The sequence below is a fragment of the Leopardus geoffroyi genome, chromosome C3 (assembly GCF_018350155.1).
Source record: "Leopardus geoffroyi isolate Oge1 chromosome C3, O.geoffroyi_Oge1_pat1.0, whole genome shotgun sequence".
NCBI lineage: Eukaryota > Metazoa > Chordata > Mammalia > Carnivora > Felidae > Leopardus > Leopardus geoffroyi.
This window is the reverse complement of record NC_059338.1, coordinates 149,198,695-149,213,804: the sequence shown is the minus strand read 5'-3', so window position 1 is coordinate 149,213,804 and position 15,110 is coordinate 149,198,695. Positions and strand designations below refer to the sequence as shown.

Below are 15,110 nucleotides of genomic sequence, written 5' to 3'. Positions count from 1 at the left end.
ATCTTGTTGCCTTTTTGTGAATCTCGTAAGTGTCCGAGGGGTTATGTTGTGGAAAGCCCATCAGCACACTATTAACAAGACTTCCAGAGGAATAGTTCTGACTGCCCATTGCATAGCTCTACCCACATGTCCTGCGGGCACATCACCTCAAGCTCAGTACATCCTAGATAAAGGCAAGCCTGGGATCCAGCATTTCTTCTTACCTCGTCTCCTCAGAGCTTTCTTTCAGTTAACGATAACACTAGTTACTCAATTGCCCTAGCCGGAAAACTGCAGGCCACCAATTTCTCCTTGCACTTCACCTCCACATATGTTTTATTTCTTGGGTCTTGTCAGTTTCCACTGGCTTTGTCTGGATTGGGCCTATCGGTCTGAGTCCCCGCAAACCCAGTGGATTCCAGTCGAAGCCCCCTTCAATTTTTCTTCACTCTGCTACCAAATATCTTAAAAGGCATGTGTTGTCATATTGTTCTATTTAAAATTCTTTAACGGCTTCCTTCTCTGTAAGTATAGAAAAACAACAAACAAAATATTAATAAAAAGCAAATTCTTCGCAATCCAGCCCAGTGGTTCTCAAATCTGGATATTCCTGGAATCACCTGGATAGCTTTGAAGACTTAAAAGTGCCTGGGCCTCATGCCGGAAAATGCTGATTATAATTGGTGTGGGCTGATGTCCAGGCTTTGTTATCATTGTTGTTGTGCCTTTTTTGTTGAGGTGAAACTAACATAACATAAAATTAGTATTTTAAAAGTGACTAATGCAGAGGTAGCCACCTCTATTTAGTTCTAAATTCTTTATCACCTCAAAAGAAAACCACATTCTCAATAAGCAGTTATCTCCCATCCCCCTCCTTACCCAGCCGCCCGGAAACCACCAGTCTTTGTTCTGTCTCTATATTTAACATTTCTGGATGTTTCATCTAAATGGAATCATGCAATATGTGATCTTGTGTGTCTGAATTCTTTCGCTTAGCAAATTATCTTCAATGTTCTTCATTCTTTCCATGGCTGAATAACATTCCACTGTATGTATACATAATTGTTCATCCATTAATCCATTGGTGGACATTTGGCTGTTTCCACCTTTTGGATGTTGTGAACAGTGCTGCTATGAGTATGCATGGCAAATGGATTTTAGTACCTGCTTTTAGTCCTTTCAAAATGCATGGGAATAGAACTGCTGAGCTATATGGTAATTCTATGTTTAGCGTTTTAAGGAACTACCGAACTGTTTTCCACAGCAACTGAACCAGTTTACATTCCTGCTAGCAATGTATGAGCATTCCAATTTATCTACCCTTGCCAATACTTGTTATTTCCAGTTTGATTTTATTATAGCCACTCTAGTAGGTGTGAAATGGTACCTCATTTTGGTTTTGATTTGCATTTCCCTAATGACTAATGAGGTAGGGCATCTATTCATGTGTTTGTTGGCCATTTGCATATTTCTTTAAAGAAATGTCTACATATTTTGCCTAATTTTAAAGTGGGATATTTGTTATTATTTTGTTGTTGAGTTGTAGTTCTTTATATATTCTGGGTACTAGACCTTATCAGATATGTGATTTACAAATGTTTTCTCCCATTCTGTAGGTTGTATTTTCACTTTCTCGATAGTAATGTCCCTAAGTGCGCAAAAGTTTTTGGTTTTCAAGAAGCTGAATCTATCTTTTTTTTTTTTTTTTTTGTTACTCATGCTTTGGTCGTATCTAAGAATCAGTCCATTGCCAAATAAAAGTCATGAAGACTTTTACCTCTCAGTTTCCCTCTAACGGTTTTATGGTTCCAGTTTTTTGAGTTAATTTTTGCCTGTGGTGTGAGGTAGGGGGTACAACTTCATTCTTTTGCATATGGATATCCAGTTGTCCCAGCCCCATTTGTTGAAAAGACTTTTTCCTGCATTGAATGGTTTTGACACCATTGTTGAAAATCAACTATCCATAGACACATAGGTTTATTTATCAACTCTCTGTTCTGTTTCATTGGTCTGTATGTCTTTCCTCATGCCAGTACACACTACTTTGATTACTGTATCTTTATAATAAGTTTTGAAATTGGGAAGTATGAGTCCTCCGGCTTTGTTTTTCTTTTCTAACATTGTTTGGCTATTCACAGCTCTTCACAATCCATATAAGTTTTGAGGAAAAGGTTTCAACCTTTGCAGAAATTTTTAAAAAACAGTGGTATTTTGATAGGGATTTTATTGAATCTGTAGATTGCCATCTTAACTATATTAAGTCTTCCAATCCATGAACATTGGATGTCTTTCCATTTATTTAGGTTTTCTTTAATTTCACTTTCATTTCAACTATTGTACTTTTCAATTCCAGAATTTCTGTTTGGTTCCTTTTTATAATGTCTATATCTTTACTGCTATTCTCTGTTTGTTTATATGTAATTGTCCTGACTACGCTGGATTTTTTTGCATTATTAAGGCAGTTGATTTAATGTCATTGTTTAATAAGTCCAAATCTGTATTTCCTCAGTCAGTTTCTGTTACTTCTGTGAAGGGCCATGCTTTCCTGTTTCTTTGTATGCTTCATAATTTCTTATTGAAAACTGGACATTTTGAACAGTATAATGTAGTAAAACTGGAAATCAGATTTTTCCCCTTCCTCAGCATTTGTTTTTGTTGTGTGCTGTGGGATGTTTTTGTTTAGTGACCCTTCTAAAGTATTTTTGTAAAGTGTGTGTTCTTTGTCATGTGTGGTCTCTGAAGCCTCTTTTCCTTTAGGTTGTTTCAGCTAGTGTTTTGAGAGTAATTTCCTTGAACACCATGAACTAAGGGGAAAAAAAGGGGAAGAACAAGAAGAGAAGAAGAAGAAACAAAAATGCCAAGCACACAACACACACACACACACCTCTCCCAGTCTTTGCAGTTTGGCTGTTTGCTAGTGCACTCCATCAGTATTTAGCCAGCCCATTTAGAGTATTGTCTCCATGTTCTTCCTGAGTTCACTAAGCCCAGAAATCAGCCAGAAGTGAAAGCTTAAGGCTTTCTCACTCCTTCTGTGAATATATATCCTGCCTTGGCTGTATGCATAGCCCTCTAAATTCCATAATGTACATGGAAGATTTTGCATGCCCTTCTTCCCTAAAGACACTCTCTTTCCAGCTTTCCCTTTAAGTGTTTGGCACTCTGTCATACACCTCAACTGTAATCTTTTGTCCAGGTGACTACAGGCTGCTAGTTCATTTTAGAATGATTTGAGGAATACCTACTGCCTTTCCAGCCTGAGCTCTGAGTTGAAACAAAAACAAATGCTTCCTGTCCGTCCTTCAGATAGCCTCAGACAGATTAAAACATAGAGACCCAATTCTTTGCAAATAAGTTATGCTCTGCTCCTTCCAGAGCCAGAGACCAGAGTCCCACACTGGGAATGTGGGTGGCCTTCTTCAAGACCACCCCTGAGCTGGGGAGGGGGTGCGGCAAGGGCAAGTAAAAATGCCATGAAGCTTTTCTACCATTTTTCAGTTTTTACCTTTATTCAGCATTTAGTAATGACTGTTTTCCAGAGCAAAGGTAGCTCTGATCGTTTCCTTTTGATTTTTTTTTTTTTTAATGCTTCTGTGGACGCATGAGTGGTTACAATTGCCTACTTCCTCATTTTCACTGACCACTTACTATTTTTTAAAGTCTTTTTTAATTATTTTTGAAAAGACGATTCTAGTGAGCAGCCTCAATGAGAACGGCCACAGCCACAGGCTTCCCCTCCATGGTCGTCTATCACCACAGTCTCTCTAGTTCCGTCAGAGTGCTCATAGCTGCAGCCTGCCAGTGGATCTCTTAGATCTTTGACTTTCCGTTCAAAGTGCACTACCATTTCTAACTTTTCCAGGGAGAGTCAGACCACCTCCATCACTTTCATAATTGTCTACCGGTTTGCTCCTCTAACTGAATTGTAGCTTTGAGGGCAAGCATTTTCTCTTCCTCACCTTCCATACAGCAATGTCAGACACATATCAGAGGGTCAACAAATGTTACAAGTGAACCACAAACTGTGCTTAGTAAGTCTTGCTAAAAATATGTATGTTGATTTAAAATATTTTCTGTATATTGATCTCAAGGAAAACACTGACAGTCTTCTCCTCCCCGTCCTTCTCCTTCCATCATCATTTTCTTTCTCAGGCAACAGCAGCCCCAGCAAGGAGTATTCAAAGACTGTGAATAAATAATTGTGTTAGGAGAAATAGTCCTTAGCCCCCAGATCTCACCAGTTCAATGACTAAAGGTCCTACTTCATTTCAAATGCACACCTTCGCTTGGCAGTGTCCTGGGATGGATGCCTCTGATGCCCACCAGCTGCAAGCCTGGTGCAGGTTCTGTCATCTCTCTCTCTCTCTCTCTCTCTCTCTCTTTAAATTTTATTTAAATCCAAGTTAATATATAGTGAAATAATGGTTTCAGGAACAGAATTTAGTGATCCATCATTTACATATAAACCCCCAGGGCTCATCCCGACAAGTACCCTCCTTACTGCCCTTTACCCACTTAGCCCATCCTCCCACCCAGCATGCCTCCAGCAACCCAGTTTGTTCTCTGTATTTAAGTCTCTTATGGTTTGTCTCCCTTTCCATTTTTATCTAATTTCTCCTTCCCTTCCCTTGTGTTCATCTGTTTTGTTTCTTAAATTCCACATATGCATGAAATCATATATGTATCTTTCTCTGACTGACTTCACTTAGCGTAATATACTCTGGTTCCATCCACATTGTTGCAGATGGCAAGATTTCATTCTTTTTTATCTCTGAGTGATAACTCCATTGTATGTATATACACCACATCTTCTTTATCCATTCATCCATTGATGGACATCCAGGCTCTTTCATACTTTGGCTGTTGTTGATAGTGCTGCTATAAACATTGGGCATGCATCTGTCTCTTCAAATCAGCATTTTTTTTGTGGATAAATACCTAGTGGTACAATTGCTGGGTTGTAGGATAGTTCTATTTTTAATTTTTTGAGGAACCTCCATACCGTTCTCCAGACTGATTGTACCAGTTTACATTCCCACCAGCAGTGCAAAAGACATCCTCTCTCTCCACATCCTCGCCAACATCTGTTGTTGCCTGAGAGGTTAACATGAGACATTCTGACAGGTGTGAGATGGGATCTCATTGTGGTTTTGATGTGTATTTCCCTGATGATGAGTGATGTTGAGCATCTTTCCATGAATCTGTGAGCCATCTGGATGTCTTCTTTCAAAAAGTGTCTAGCCATGTCCTCTGCCCATTTCTTCACGAAAGTATTTTTTGGGTGTTGAGTTTGGTAAGTTCTTTATTAGATTTTGGATACTAACCCTTTATCTGATATGTCCTTTGCAATTATCTTCTCCCATTCCATCGGTTGCCTTTTAGTTTTGCTGATTGTCTCCTTCACTGTGCAGAAGCTGGCTTATCTCGATGAGGTCCCAGTAGTTCATTTCTGTTGTTTGTCATCTCTTGACCTTAACTGCTGCTCCTCTTGCTTCTGCAGACTAGAGATGTGCCACTTCTCCCTGTCACTGTCAGCATGGTGCCAAGTGCTGTGCTCCTCACTTTCCTACTGAGGCAGGGGTTCTGGTAGCTCACATTTCAGGTATGTAGTAGCCGTGGGTTCCGACATTAACTCTAGCCCCTGCATTCAATTTCAGAAGTATCGTTTGTCTTGTCACCTCGGATTTTCGTAGAATCTAGTGCTTAAAATACTGTAAAGACTTAGTCTTACGACATTCGTATCCACAAAAGCCTCTTGTGTTAAAAATGCTGTTTGTCACCGTCCTCCTGTCTCTTAAGTTCAGAGTCAGTGGTTCTGAGTTGAGCTCAGGGATTTTACTGTGTGACACGTGCCCCAGGTGATTCTGATGCTGGCTGTCCTCAGGCAGCACACTGGTCATCAGTGCCACAAAGGCTATTTATTGCGTCCTGTTGTGAGCTTCTAAGCATGAGAACAGTGTGCACTGAGAATTCACTGACAGGTCCACTGGTCCACATGTTTATTTACAACGATGCCTGGAACGTTTTTTGTTCTTTTTTTTAATTTCCGTTATTTAAATTGTATTGAAGTGAGGTGTCTCATGGTTAATAAAAACCGAATCTTCCTGTAGAACTTAAAGTCAACAGTCCCTTCGCCCATCCTTCCTTACCCCTGACCCACTTTTCCCATGGGACACTACTTCTAACCATTCCCTTTAAAATTTTGGTAGTGCCTATTTCCTTATTCTAAAATTATGCATGAACTGCCATTTATTGATTGATTATCATCTAATCTAGACTTCATCATCCTCTTCCAATAATGGATATGGAAATTGTTCCCTTCACTATTACTTCTCTTTTATTCCTGTGAATTTATTGTTTCTATATCTTCTATCTTTAGAAAAATCTATGTAAGCCTATGTTTCCTGCTCTATCCAGCATAAACAGCCTCTCAATTTTCCACTCTGTAAAAGGATGGCATTCACTTCCCACTTTTCTCTTCCCAACTTCCAATCTCTGTGAGCTCTCAAGGTCATATCATTTTTATTATTTGTAATAAAATTATAATTATAATTAAATTATATAGGTTGTTCAACCTGGGACTTGATAAATATGGACTATAAAAAGGATTTAATGGAAGGACTACTACAGAATGAGAATTGTGTAGTTTACAGTTCAAGTATGCATAATTTTATGCAACAAATTTTGCAGAACATACATTAATGTTCTTAAATTGGTGTTTCTAAATTAGCTTTCAATATTTCTTCATTTAGAACTAGTACAAATTTCAGCAAGCTGGGTTTATCTGTTGCAGCTTTTCCTACTTGTTGTGTGAGTTCTGTTGACCCTCTTCCCAGTTTTTGCTTCATGCTGTTCTGCACCAAATGCCTGGGCTTCCTTGTAGCTGAGCCTCAAGTGGTCACTTGTCATTCTGTTGCTGCACCTCTAACTGCTCTGTATTTCAATTTCTAGTAATAAATTCCCTTTGATCTCTAAGAATACCTAATGCTTCCAAAGTAGGGTCAGTCAAATACCTGATTTTGGTTTCATATCATCCGAAAGCCTTTTCTAGATGTGGTTACATGCTTTCTTGAATCTTACTCATCACAATTCTTATAGATATATAACATAACACATGCTGTGCAGTTTACATTTTACTATCTCTCATTTGCTGTCTCTTATTTCTCGTCTGAAAAGTTGACTTCTCAGAGTTTTCCCTCTTGCCCCCTCCCCCATTGCTGTGCTGTGTAGCCAATGCACCTGTTTTATTTTCTCCTCTCCATGAGAAGTTGTGCCATTTATGCATTCTCAAGTGTTGCCCTGCCCTGGGAGTGAGCTCCGTGAAGCGAAGCAGGTGCTTTGTTCTTTCTCTCCCTCGCAGACCTATCCCCTGATCTATCCTGAGAGCCAGGGCAGTGCCTCATGCAGACTGGCTGGCTTCCTGAAGATTGCTACAAATCTTCAATGCAACAAAACCTACTCTTTGAGAACCACTGCACTACACTATGCTGTCTCTCAAGCAGGCTTTAACTCCTGTATTTTGCTTGGATTGTACTGACGGGATGAATTTATACCATGCTTTCTGTGGGTAGGAAAGGGGTAAGTGTCACCTCTAGATTGAGGTTGAGGTATAACAAAAAATATTCGTGGGGAGCCTAGGTGGCTCAGTTGGTTGAGCATCCAACTCTTGGTATCCGGTCAGGTCGTGGTCTCGTGTCATGGGATTGAGCCCCACGTTGGGCTCCACACTGAGCGTGGAGCCTGCTTGGGATTCTCTCTCTCCCTCTCTCTGTCTCTCTCTCTCTCTCTCTCTCTCTCTCTCTCTCTCTGCCCTTCACCAGCTCATGCATGTTCTTTCTCTCCCTCTTCCTCCCTCCCTCCCTCTCTCTCTCTTTCTCTCTCTCTCTCCACCCCCACCCCAAGACAAATAAACATTTTTTTAAAATATTTGCTGAGGCAGTAGCTCTCAAACTCTAATGTGCCCAAGAATCACATAGAAAACTTGTTAAAACTCTAAATTGGTTCATTCTCTTTCCAGAGATTCTGATTTAGTAGATATGAATGGGGCACATTAATTTGCATTTCTAATAAGCTCACAGGATCAAACTGTGAAAACAGTGTTCTAAGACAGATCCATATGTGCTTCCTGATTAGTGCCAATACATCTGTGTCTGCAGGAACTGAGAGATTTTGTTTTTATGTTTTGTTTTACTATTTAACTATTTAGCACTTTCACACAATTTCCTCCGAAGGGAGCGTGGTGTATCGCTTTCTCTTCTGTCAAGCTATATGAAACAAGTGTAGCCAGGTCAAGGGATAGTTGAGTAACAAGGTCCACCTTCTCAAATCCACGTTCGCCTTTGCCTCCGAATGGAGCCCAGAGACATTCCATCTTTCTCCTGACTGAGGACAAGCACTTGCCCACCTTGGGCACAAGGCAAACTATTTGAAGTGGTCTCCATATCATCTTCTTGTTAGAGTCTTAATCTGAGTTCTAGGCATGCCTGGTGAGTTACCTCTGAGATTAAAGCCCTGTGCATTAGGAGTCCTGTAGGATCTCATTCTGTAAGGATTTCTGGCTGCCCATTCTGGCCTGTGAAAACACCAGTATAAACGCAGATTAGGAGTTGACTTTGGGACCCTAATTCAATTGGGAAGGCATGAGTAGGAAGAGAAGAAGTATTTCCCATTTTGCACTTAGAATTAAATAAATATGGTGAAATAATTTCTTTTTTCACACAGCTGTGAATTTGGGGTTGAATTACTTACAGGTCTTGCAAATAACATAGGATGATGGGAACAACTTTTACTATTATCTACTTTTTGCAGAAAACTGTAAAGAGTAAGAAATGCAAAATATGCATCAAATGTCAGATTCTGAAAATAACGCTAGAGCACTTCTGCAGGAAAGGCTGTACGGTTGTACAATAAGTTTTCCTGGCCCTACCCCGTTGCCCATCCCAGGCAGTGTGAAGGATGGTGAAGAATTCTGAATGGGAGTGCAGGGCCAATAGAGAGACTTCAGGGGGGAGAACTGGGGGGCTGTGGTCTCCCAGAACTCAGAGAAATAACAAAACTGCCAGAAGCCTTGCTTGCCAACAAATGGATGAGGAGTCACACTGGCTGAGCTCGAGCGTGAGCTCGGCTCCATCAGCAACGTGAGCTGTATCTCCATGACTCTGTTTCCGTGTCTGTAAAATGGAAATAATAGAGTACCCGCTTCCCAAGATAGGTTCGAGGACTTGATGGTAATATTTGGGAAGAACAATGCCTGACACACGGCAGTGCTGTGTGTGTTAGAATACAGCGAATTCACTCCTAAGTGCCAGGGGTGCTTTTTGTTTTGGGGGTGCAGCAGTGAACTCTGATAGTTCTCAACCGTGATGTGGGGGCCATCCTTTACACATCTCTGACTTTAAGATGTTTCATCTTTAAAAACCTTTCTAGTTCCAAAATTCTATTTAAAAAGGGAAATGTTACTAAATCAAAGTACCCATCAACACAACATTGATCATTTTCCTACTGCGATAGTTAATTTTATGTGGCAACTTGACTAGGTAGGCCATTGTACCTAGATATTTGGTCAGATACCAGTCTAGGTGTTGCTGTGAAGGTATAGTTTAGATGGGATTAACATTTAAATCAGTAGACTTGGAGTAAAGTAGATTATCTTTCATCCTGTGGGCAGGCCTTATCCAATCAGTTGAAGGTCTTACAAGAAAAATGATTGAGGCCCTCTGAGAAAGAGGGAACTGTGCTCCAGACTGCCTTTGGACTTGCACTGCAATATCAATTTTCTCCTCATCTCCTGTCTGACAGCCCACCCTGCTGAGTTTGGAGTCAAGTGTTCCCACAATCACTTGACCAATTCTTTAAAATAAATCTCTCTCCCTTCTGTACAGCAAAGGAAACAATCAACAAAACTAAAAGGCAACCAACAGAATGGGAAAAGATATTTGCAAATGACAAATCAGACAAAGGGCTAGTATCCAAAATCTATAAAGAGCTGACCAAACTCCACACCTGAAAAACAAATATTCCAGTGAAGAAATGGGCAGAAAACATGAATAGACACTTCTCTGAAGAAGACATCCAGATGGCCAACAGGCACGTGGAAAGATGCTCAACATCGCTCCTCATCAGGGAAATACAAATCAAAGCCATACTGAGATACCACCTCACATGGGTCACAGTGGCTAAAATGAACAAATCAGGAAACTATAGATGCTGGTGAGGATGTGGACAGATGGAAACCTCTTGCACTGTTGGTAGGAATGCAAACTGCTGCAGCCACTCTGGAAAACAGTGTGGAGGTTCCTCAAAAAAGTAAAAATAGACCTACCCTATGACCCAGCAGTAGTACTGCTAGGAATTTACCCAAGGGATCCAGGAGTGCTGATGAGTAGGGGCACTTGTACCCCAATGTTTATAGCAGCACTGTCAACAATAGCCAAAATATGGAAAGAGCCTAAATGTCCATCAACTGATGAATGGATAAAGAAATTGTGGTTTATATACACAATGGAGTACTACGTGACAATGAGGAAGAATGAAATATGGCCCTTTGTAGCATCGTGGATGGAACTGGAGAGTGTTATGCTAAGTGAAATAAGCCATACAGAGAAAGACAGACACCATATGTTTTCACTCTTAGGTGGATCCTGAGAAACTTAACAGAAACCCATGGGGGAGAGGAAGGAAAAAAAAAAAAAGAAAAAAAAGAGGTTAGAGTGGGAGAGAGAGCCAAAGCATAAGAGACTCTTAAAAACTGAAAACAAACTGAGGGTTGATGGGGGTGGGAGGGAGAGGAGGGTAGGTGATGGGCATTGAAGAGGGCATCTTTTGGGATGAGCACTGGGTGTTGTATGGAAACTAATTTGACAATAAATTTCATATAATAATAAAAAAAAACCCAAGATTTTATACAAAAAATCTCTCTCCCTCTTCTGATAGATAAATAGGCAGACACACAGACATGTTTACAGATATGTTAAAGAGTGTGTGTGTGTGTGTGTGTGTGTGTGTGTGTGTGTGTGTGTTTATAGAGAGATACATGCATATGTTTTTATTGGTTCTTTTTTTCTAGAGAATCCTGACTAATACACCTAGAAAAATTAATTTTAGGCCCGATGTTTTATCATTTGGGGATCATAAGCAATGTCACATCATTTAAAATGTAATAGATATTAGCTGATACGAGAAACTCTACTGACTGCCCTTTTTCAATTGCCCGAGTCCCTAAAAAAGGAGGTGAATGCATCATATAATCAACCGTTAGGAGATGTTGATTCCTTTCCACAGTCCTCCCCTTCGCTTTGAAATGTGGAGATTACAGGGAGTTAAAAAGTCTGACACGCGTTTAATTTTCAGGTACGCCCTTCCAGATCCACCTGGAGTGGACAGACACCACAAGTTTGGCTACTTGAAGCTGTGTCCTCCTGAGAGGGACTTTGACGTGAGTTGTGCCCTGTTCTCCCTTTGCCAATTTGAAGTCCGGTTCTCATGCCTCGGAACAATTTAGAGAAATATTTAACACCGTGATTATAGTTTACCATTGTAAACCTGAAGCGCGGCTTCTGTGGATGACCACATTGCAAAATATTGGCTCTTTTATTAAAGATTAACGTATTGCCTTAGCTGGTGTTTGCCTGTCATTGGGGCTGCAGAGGGGACTAGGAGCCTCCTTGAATGCAGCTTGGCCAGGCCGTAGGGAGGAGGGGACTTCCACCTAAGTGTTTGGAGGGGCAAGGTCTCAGGCAGCGCCCGGAATTTCAGGGGTGACATCTCTTTCCCTTTGGTACGTCCCAAATTTATACCAGAGCTCTAAGTAGGACCCCCAGCAGAAGAATTTTTCAGTAGTCTGATTTTCCATGCCCAGGAACACTTCAAGGAAAATACATTTTAGGCACCAATTTCTCCATTTTCTACTCTCGCAAAGTTTTTTGTTGTGTTTTGTTTTTTGGTGGTGCGTTTCAAAGTTCCGAGAACTTGAGACACGATGCTCTCAAGAGAGGTGACAAAAAAAAAAAGCGTTCATTCATAATGTGTCACGGGGATAACAATAACACCTACCTGATAGGCTTATCTAGAGGTCTGTGTAAGTCAACACTACTGGTAAAGCACTCAGAACATTGGCTAGCACGTGATGAGAGCCACGTAATCGGCTTGTTAAGTAAACCCACAGCCGAGCTTGGTAAAGGCTGCCTTGCCCCTGGCGAGGAGACACTCGGCCCTCCTTTATACCGTCAGTAGCACTAAATCACAGCTCTGACTTCCTTAGTCGAGAGCACTGAGGGAAGAACGAGTCTGTATTGTAACAAAAATAGAACAAAGTTTCAGGCACACAAACTCTAGAGCAAGATGTAAAGATCAAAGAACATCTCGTGTTTTTGTTCTCTTTCTGTTTTGAACCGTATCTTACCAGACTGAAAGGGGTGCCACATGTTCCTTGAGGCAGGTTATCAAGGCCAGATACGCAGAGGTTAAGGAGACCTCTTTTCCCACGGCAGTAGAGCCCACGCTGTGGGCTTCAGGAGTACTCAAGTGTCTCGTGGCACATTCGGGAAATGGCGTTTTTGATACACATCTTAGATAATCCTGATGCGGGTGTTTTGAGAATCGCCCTTGGAGAAACACAGTTCCAGTCCATTATTAAAGTACAAATTCATAACTTTTGAGGTACGCTGGCATTGATTAAGCTACCTGATGTTTTGCATTTTTTATAATTTTAGGCGGAATGAGAATAAAGAACCTAGTAACCGTTATTCCGGATTCTCACATGCAAAATGCATGTTCTTTGAATAGCAGTTTCCTTTATTTAACATTTCTGACCTAACCTTTAATATCACATTAGAGTACTTAATTCTTTTTCTGTTTTGTAAACTACTAAGAAGCAGTTGAGTGGTTCAAGCAATCCAAGAGCGTGTATTCCAAAAAATAATACCATTTGGGTATGAGCGTGGCACGTATGCCACGGGTAAAGCTTTGTACATAGGGATTTTCTTCAATGCTTCTGCAGTGCCCCACGAAGCAAGGTTCAGCGACGTTTTAGCCGGCTCTATCAAAATTTTTAAAAATCGATGATAGATCAGTCTATTAAAATAACTATGCTTATAGCCATAGGGTACATTACAGTACATGAAAGTATGTTTTATTTGTTTATTCATTTTTGAGTTGATAAATGTAAGAGTGTGGATGGATTTTATCTGCGGCTTAATGTATAACTTTATTCGTGTGTATGTATTAGAAAATGGCTCATGTTAGATGACTTTCAAACAACTTTTAAAAACAATGTCATTAATAAATGTCACATCTCATGGAAACCATGGTTTTCCCAAAGATGAAAATTACAGGAAACAGGACCATTGAATTCTAGGAAATTAGTGTCTCTACCAAGGACAATGGTCTTTTAAATTTCGACATTCCTTTGAAGTCATGCCTTTTCAGATAAGCATGTGGGACAGTAGGTGCTTATATACAGTGACTTTGGGTTATGTTGATGGTATTATGAGAACTCTGGCCTTTTCCGAATGCTCAAATTTACCGTGTTCGGTCAGCATTTGTTTTCCTGAAATATTTTTTTTCCTAAAGAGAAGAAATGTCATTTAGTGTTTAAAGACATCACCTTTCTGTCTTCCAATGTAACATAACGGGGACTTTAAATTTCCTTTCGTACTAGTAAGGTGAAACCATCATTTGCTGGTTAGAATGATTAATTCATGAAAATACCAGATGGTAAGGAGTGTGTATGAAAGACAGGAGCTCTAGAGGAACCACAGTGTTACATTGCATGGGGGAGAAAAGAGAAGTTATGACCTCTATCTAAAAGAAACCCAAGGAGTGAAAGAAAAACCCGTCAGAAAATGCACATGGGAAGTGATTAGTGGCAGTTGAACAAAGGGCGGATGTTAAGTGAAACATTTTAGGGACTAAGTGTATGTGAACTCGGGCCCTGAGTGATTTAATAAGCATGATATTCATGGCCTAAGTGTAGAGCCATACATTTTTCCAAGAGCCCAGAACATTCTCAGCGGCTTTGTCATAGGTGGGGGCACTGTCTTTCTTGCCTAACCTATGTTTACAACCTCTTTTAAGTGGACACTCTGCCCACCTTCCACAAACCCACCATGACAACCTCCTACATAAATTCCTCCATATTTGGACCATTGCTTGGAGGAAAAAAAAAAAATCCACACCTCTTAATAATTGTAAGCTACAACTAAAGTTACAACTCTTTGGAACCAAAAGATCTAGGTAGAATTGGACGAAGCTTGGCAATTTTGTAGCCTGTGGAAAACTAATAGCCCTAAAAGATTTATGGGAACTTGAGGGCCTGTTCTGCCTCTTTAGTTGTGTTTCTGCAAGGGCTGGTGGGTTGTCCCATGTGTGAAACCTAGTTCCTTTATGAGATCTCACACACACACACACACACACACACACACACACACACACACGCAGATAATCTACTCACAAAAACCATGGATCTACTCAGGAATATGCAGGCTGCTGAAGGTCTGTGGTCCTTGGGGAGAAGCTACATTGTATACGGCAGACACAAGAGTTCTCTCCCTTGCCCTTCTCTCTCCTCACATTCTCCCCTCTCCTCTGAAGCAAAACAAACTTCTCTCCTTGCTGCCTGTGCAGGCACTAAAATGATGAACATTTTTGGTTGTCGGGTCATAAATTTGGGGTTTCACCATCCATCTCAAGGTGCTCTATGAAGTTTTTCCCACTACAGAGAGTTCTCCTGTCGTGGGTATCTTCTCATGGTCCCTCAGGATTTTGTCTGTCCTGCCTTATGGACCACATCAACAAAAGCCTCCCACCTTAGGCTTCCAGTTAGATTCAGCTAGTGGGAGGCCCTGAAGATGATAGGAGGCTGGGGGAAGGGGAGGTCGAGGCACGCCTTTCCTCCGTGGCCTCTGGGAGATCCCAGGGTGGGTCGTGTCCCTCCTCATTGCCCTCTCTGGGTCTGGCCTGTCTTCTATTTCCACTTCAGGCCTAGGCTTGGCAAAGGGTTCCCAGGGAGTGACGTGAGCCCTTTTTGGTATCTTTAAACCCTGATCCACCTTTGTGAATAGTCTGTTAACGCTACTCAAATTACCCAGCTGAGTGTGCCAGGAGTCTGACTTCCTGTGTTGAATTAGGTGCCG

At 40.9% G+C, this 15,110-nt stretch overlaps 1 long non-coding RNA gene across 9 annotated transcripts in view; it reads left to right on the top strand.

Moving 5' to 3' along the window:
• Positions 1 to 15,110, top strand: part of LOC123586300 — a 102,302-nt gene that overhangs the window by 21,404 nt on the left and 65,788 nt on the right. For all 9 annotated transcript variants that reach the window (XR_006706727.1, XR_006706728.1, XR_006706725.1 and 6 more), the window contains exon 2: positions 11,329 to 11,413. This is a non-coding gene — a long non-coding RNA (uncharacterized LOC123586300). The remainder of the gene's footprint in view (positions 1 to 11,328; positions 11,414 to 15,110) is intronic.